Genomic DNA, 6,000 nt, shown 5'->3' on the forward strand with positions numbered 1-6,000 from the left:
GGGAGAATGCTTGCAATATTCATGAGTTATCGCTGGAGGATAGCTGTTTTAATTCAGCCACTCGTTTTAAGATAACTGCACTTTTTGCTAATTAAGTGAAATTGAACAGTAATTATATATTTATGTTACGACAAATGTATTTTCGCATTTATAATTATTAGTACCGATAAGATTTACTGTCGTTTGTGCGTTTGTGGCCGCCTGGCGTCTTGCAAAAACAAACAAACACAAAAAAACCCGTTGTGAATGTTATTCAATTAAAAAATTTCCCCTCTGAACGAAGTTTTTGCTCTTAAACTGCAGAATATTCTGTATGTACGTCTCGACACATAGGATGTTTAGTGTGGTAAAATGTCTTTCAGCATTTCTGAATATGAATTTATGCGCAATAAACGTGCCATTTGAGGCCAGTATCTGCTGTTGCTCCTTGTCAAACAGCAAGAGGACCTTGACCTTTTGTGGTAGACCTTACCACTGTAAAACTATTTCGTCATTAATTAAGATCATGTTATAAGCATTACATAAACTACTTTATGTAGTAGGACCATTAGCTGATTGGCGAGGTTCAGTCCTTGAACATTCACTGAATTCTAAGAGGTTCTAGAACAGGTAAAATCTCACCAAGTTATCCATAGCCTATTTGGCTTGAATACTGATGCGTGTTACTAATATGTGCAAGGGACCCACATGAATACAGGTCAAATAAAAATCTTTACTTTAATCAGTTTAGCGCACAAATATCCAAAAATACACATTTTATTAAGGATCTGGATCCATATTCAATTAACAAATTATCAAAATCAACATGCGCTCAAGTGGACCCAAAAACAATGCACTCACATGTGCTCTATCTGTCTCGATTTTAAGCTCAGCTTTTAGCTTAACCAAGGAAGAAGAGAATAGAAATTTGCTCGCTCTCAAATGCAGAAACTCTTGCACATCCAGATACACGGGGCACAACTATCACGTGCAATGAGAGCACTTTATATATCAGCATAAAGCTGTGTATGTTTTCACAGAGGAAGCTTGCTAATGACAACAGTTTTGTGTCAATGGAAAGTGAAAGATTTTAAAAGTGTATATGTATCTTTTTCAGTATTTGCGAGGCAATTCATAGAGCATGGTCTCCTTCAAATCTCTTTAGCTCCACAGTATGTTCATTATGATGGTCATTTTCAATTAAACCCCTGTGGCAAAGGGGGCGTGATAAAAATAAATGTTCTGGTCTGTCAGTATGGGAATTTTGTAGAAATCTGAAAAGAGTATCAATGATTCCCATCATTTTGGAGAAAAACTGCAATAGATTCACACACACAAAAATAGTTGTGTACAAACCAGCTGCTTTGCAAAATTACATACATTTAACACTGTGGATCAAAGACTTTCGAAAGACTGTTGCTTGTCTAACAAGTAAAGCTGTTGTATCTATCCTTGTGTACATTTATGCATTTTTAATTAAAGTGCAGTAGCCTGGTCTTTTGAGATTTAATTGAGAAATAGTTCTATTCCTTCATGCTGTGACTTCATGTTTGGTTTAATCTACTGCCTTGAATGAAGACCATGAGCCACAGCTGAGAAACAAAATTAAATACAAACAGAAAATGTGTCTGGTATTTGCATAAAGCTGCATATTTATGCAATATCATCCGTGCATATTAATAAAAAGATTAAAACGAGCAGTTTAATATATGCAAATCTAAATTATAAATGAGTTGTTTAAACTCCTTGTTTATTCGCCTTGATTAAATATAGACAGATGTTTTTTCTCAGGGGAAGCTTCGTATACTGATCATCACTTGAGCGTTACTTTAGTTAATTCGCTTCTTCCGTAGCCCACTATGCCTTCGCCGTTAGTCTCCTGTCTGGTGGTCAGTGTACCTGAAATGTTCATTGTTAATTTGATTGTGTTTTTGAGTCGTCCTGCGCTGGATTGAATTGTTGCTCTCGTTTCTGACCCCCCAGCAGTCCTATCTGTTTTGACTCTGCATGACTCATTCTTCGCCGCTACTCCTGACTCCGTCTCTTATCTCTTTCGGTAATTACAGTCACGACGTCACGTTTCAGTAAATTATACTTTCTGCTTTGCCTTAGGAACAGGAAACACAAAAAAAGAAAGAAAGGAGAGAGAGAGAGAGAGAGAGAGAGAGAGAGAAAAGATCAGCAGCCGCCGCCAAACAGCGGCAATTCTTGTAGAGAGAAAAGTATAACGTTTGTAGCGTCCCCGCAGGCAATGGTTTGACAGCAGAATCCAAATACTGTAGAATCGTTGCCCTGACGGCAACCGCTACACACCTACAGCAGGTATAAATCTAAGGAGTGTGATTAAACTACGCATAAATCCACTGTGTGAGATTCAGTGTTTAGTATATTGAGATTCATTTCATGTTATTTTTAAAAATATCCTATTTCATATAATTCCACAGGAAGCCAAAAAAGAAAAGAAAAGAATATTTAGAAACTCTTGGGGGAAAAAACACTGTTTTGCCATTTATTACCTATGGTCTCACTTTAGTATTCAGAATTTTGTTTTGTAGAAAAATAGCCCATTTTTGAAGCTTCAGTCATTTTAAAGGGATGAGCTTTTCCTTTAATATATGCTTTTAAACACTTCCATGCCAGCTGTAGTTGATATTAACCACATGCTAGTGGTTATAATTTGAAGAAATCCAAATTATATAGTATTGAAATCCTTATTTATAGTAGCTTAGATGTTGTGCGTGTTTTCAAACATCTGGAAGGCTCAAAAGAAGCCAAATACACTGAAAAGGGCAAATGCATTGAATGTTTGGAAATAAGGTTTTTCTGCAAATATCTTCTTTCTTCATTTTCCTGTGGAAGACATTTACATTTTGCTGCACATCTTACCATTGCAAATGCGGCTGACTGCAGGGTTTGAATGAAGTCCTAAAAAAAGTCATAAAAACAGTAGTCTTAATAGACTTGGCAGGACATTGTTTTTGTGAAATTCTTCTGATTGAGATGAGTCTACACTAGTCGCACTGAGCTGTGTGTCACCATTTATTGTGACATACATTTGAAAGAATGTCCTTCTGTTTTGATCTTTTAAATCCATCCTCAGTTTATGTGGCTGTAACTTAAGAGAGAAGCAAAATTATTATCAGACTCTTTTTTTTTTTAGAAAATTAAAAGTGAGTGTAGGGAACACCAGACTTATTTTATTCAGTTCTTTCTAGTGAAATGACGGGAACTATGACCCTTATTTCAAAACTCTTATCTCCTTTTTTAATTATTAGAGATAAACCTTTCTGTTCTGCACATGGGATACATGACAGATCTTTTTTTTTTTTAATGGATACTCTCTTTTCTAAACAAACTTCAGGCACATTAAAGTAGAAAACAAATTAAATCATATCCTTTCATTGAGGTCAGCCCACATCGAAGCAAGCGGTTCGTAACTCGAGCCATTTGTGCGTGTTTCAGTGCAGTTTCCTTACAGATAGTATGTTCTCTAAAGCTCCATCCAGTTTGTCATGGAAAACCTCACAAACTTGTTCTTGTTCTGTAGAGCCCACGCTCTTTCCCACAGGGTTTGGCTGATTCAAAATATGATCACGTTCCAAAACTGGGATTTCACGCTGGACACATGCGTAAAAGAAAAAACAAACATTTAAGGCAATTGACCCAGGCAGGAAAAATGGCCGTATGCCTCTTTTTTTGAGTCACAAGCTTGAAACATGAATTATGATTGCATGCAAAACATTTATGGCTTTGTAGAAATTGAATTGGGCCTCTTTTCGGTGCTTGTATTAACACATCATACTGTTCAGTTCCTGAAGCATTATGGGTAAGGTCATGTTCATCCTTGAGCCAGCCCAAGTGTCAAAAAACTTTTCCAGAGTTTAATGAAATCTCTCTTAATGCTGATGCGTCGGAGTTCATTGCACAATCTGTATTTTAAAAATGATAAATAGTGCTAGCATACAGGCGCTGAGTAATTGTTGAAAATGCGTGAGGGCTCTTATCAGGGCAATTTTTCAAATCTCATTCTGCGTTGTCATGGCTGTACCGTTTCCTCCTGGTCACATGACCTGGATCATCGTGACTGTTTAAATCTGAATTGCAAAGTGTTATTTTTGAAGGTTCCTTGAAAACACAAAGCTCCAAGATATACAGTGTTGAAAAATATTGTTGTGCTCTAAGACAGCAATGTCAAGATTAATTTCAGTCCGCCGATAATTAAATTTATGATAAGTAAATATTCATAGCAATGGCAGATCTGTGCTTTCACCACTCATCGTGGGGAATGATCTGTGTTGGGATTCTTTCATATTTTCATAATTTTACTCATCGCAGGCTTGAAATGGGAAGCTCTTGTAACAGCACTGGTTTGTTTGCGTGAGCGGATTTTGCACCTGAAAATTGGGCCAGAAGTGGATGGTTTATTCGAAGGAGATCTGAAAAGGAGAACGTAGTATTCTTAAGCAGTGAAACCCTAAAGGCCAGTTCAGATCAATGATTTGCCACAAGACTGGATGCAACTTGCAAAATTCCAAGACGTCTGATTGTAAACGTTCTAAAACTGCACTTGGCGATTCGACAAGGTGGGCCTTTTGAGACCCCAGGCAACGGCTTCAGACGCTCAGCACCTAACCAGCTCACACCGCTGCAATTTTCTCTGCAACATTCAAAAAGCTGCTTCGTCTCGTTGCGAATCATTGATCTGAACTGGCCTTTAGTGACCTTACAAACTGTATATGGCCTGACGGACCCGCAGTGACCCCACAAGGCTGTATTTGCCATGCTGGCGGGTCCTTAAGGACGTTTCCAGCCTGTGTTGTGACAGGAGAAGTTTGGTTGCCTTTCCAGCTCTCCCACGATTCCCTTATGCAGAGGCAAAACCGTGTAGGAAACCCAACCGTCCAATGGGAAACAGATCTGTGGCTGTGAGTACCTATTGGAGTGATGGCTGTTGATGGTTGTTTGAGTGTGTTTTGTTTATACAACGGTTGGTAACTCCTTTGCCTGGTTCTCAATGGTGTGGGGTGGGGGGTTTGTTTGAATCATAAGCGGTTCCTTTCTTTCTCTATACGTTCCTCTTTCCATCACTTTGGTACAAGTTAATACTCATTTCATCTGTCCATAAGAGTTAGTTCCAGAAACCTACAGTTTTGTAAATGTGCTTTTTTAGAAAACTCTAACCTGGCTGGTCTGATTTTGAGGCTTACCAGTGGCTTGCATCTTGCAGTGAACCCTCTGAGGTTATGCTGGTGTAGTCTTCTCTTTGTTTTACTCTTTGACACATCTATGCCTACATCCTGGAGAGTGTTATTGATCTGCTCGGCAGTTGAAAAGGAGTTTTCTTCACAATCAAAGTATCCTTTGGTCAACCAATACAGTGGTCTACTATTGTTGAGCTCACCAGTGCATGTACCAAACAATTGATTTTGACAACCCAATGTTTTGGTTCCGTCTCGGATCGATTTATTTTAAATTTTTCCACCCAATGATGGCCTGCTTTACTGGCATTGACACTTCTTTGGCCCTCATGTTGAGAGAGAACAGACTCCAAATGCTAATTCCTCACCAGAAATCTACTCTAGGCCTTTTGTTAGCTTTCTCGTGCATGAACTACTGATGTATAATGCACAGTTGGCTAAGAAACAGCTGAGCAGAAATTGTACAGTTACTTTAGGTCCCCCGAGATGGCGGGACTATGTACACAAAGGACTGAAATTCCTACAGGGTTCATCCGATATGGGTGTGAATACTCGCAAATTAAGCCGACGGTCTGGACTTTAACCTCACGTTCATTGTTTTCACTCAACCATCCATCCATCCATTTTCTAACCCGCTTATTCCTGGTCAGGGTTGCGGGAGGTGCTGGAGCCTATCCCAGCATGCATTAGGCGAGAGGCAGGAATACACCCTGGACAGTCGGCCTGTCGCAGGGCACACGCACCACTCGCTCACATGCTCATACCCAGGGGTCTTTGGGCCGTGGAAGGAAATGGGAGTGCCCTGGAGGAAACCCACATGAAC

This window comes from Anguilla rostrata, chromosome 9 (assembly GCF_018555375.3).
Source record: "Anguilla rostrata isolate EN2019 chromosome 9, ASM1855537v3, whole genome shotgun sequence".
Taxonomy (NCBI): domain Eukaryota; kingdom Metazoa; phylum Chordata; class Actinopteri; order Anguilliformes; family Anguillidae; genus Anguilla; species Anguilla rostrata.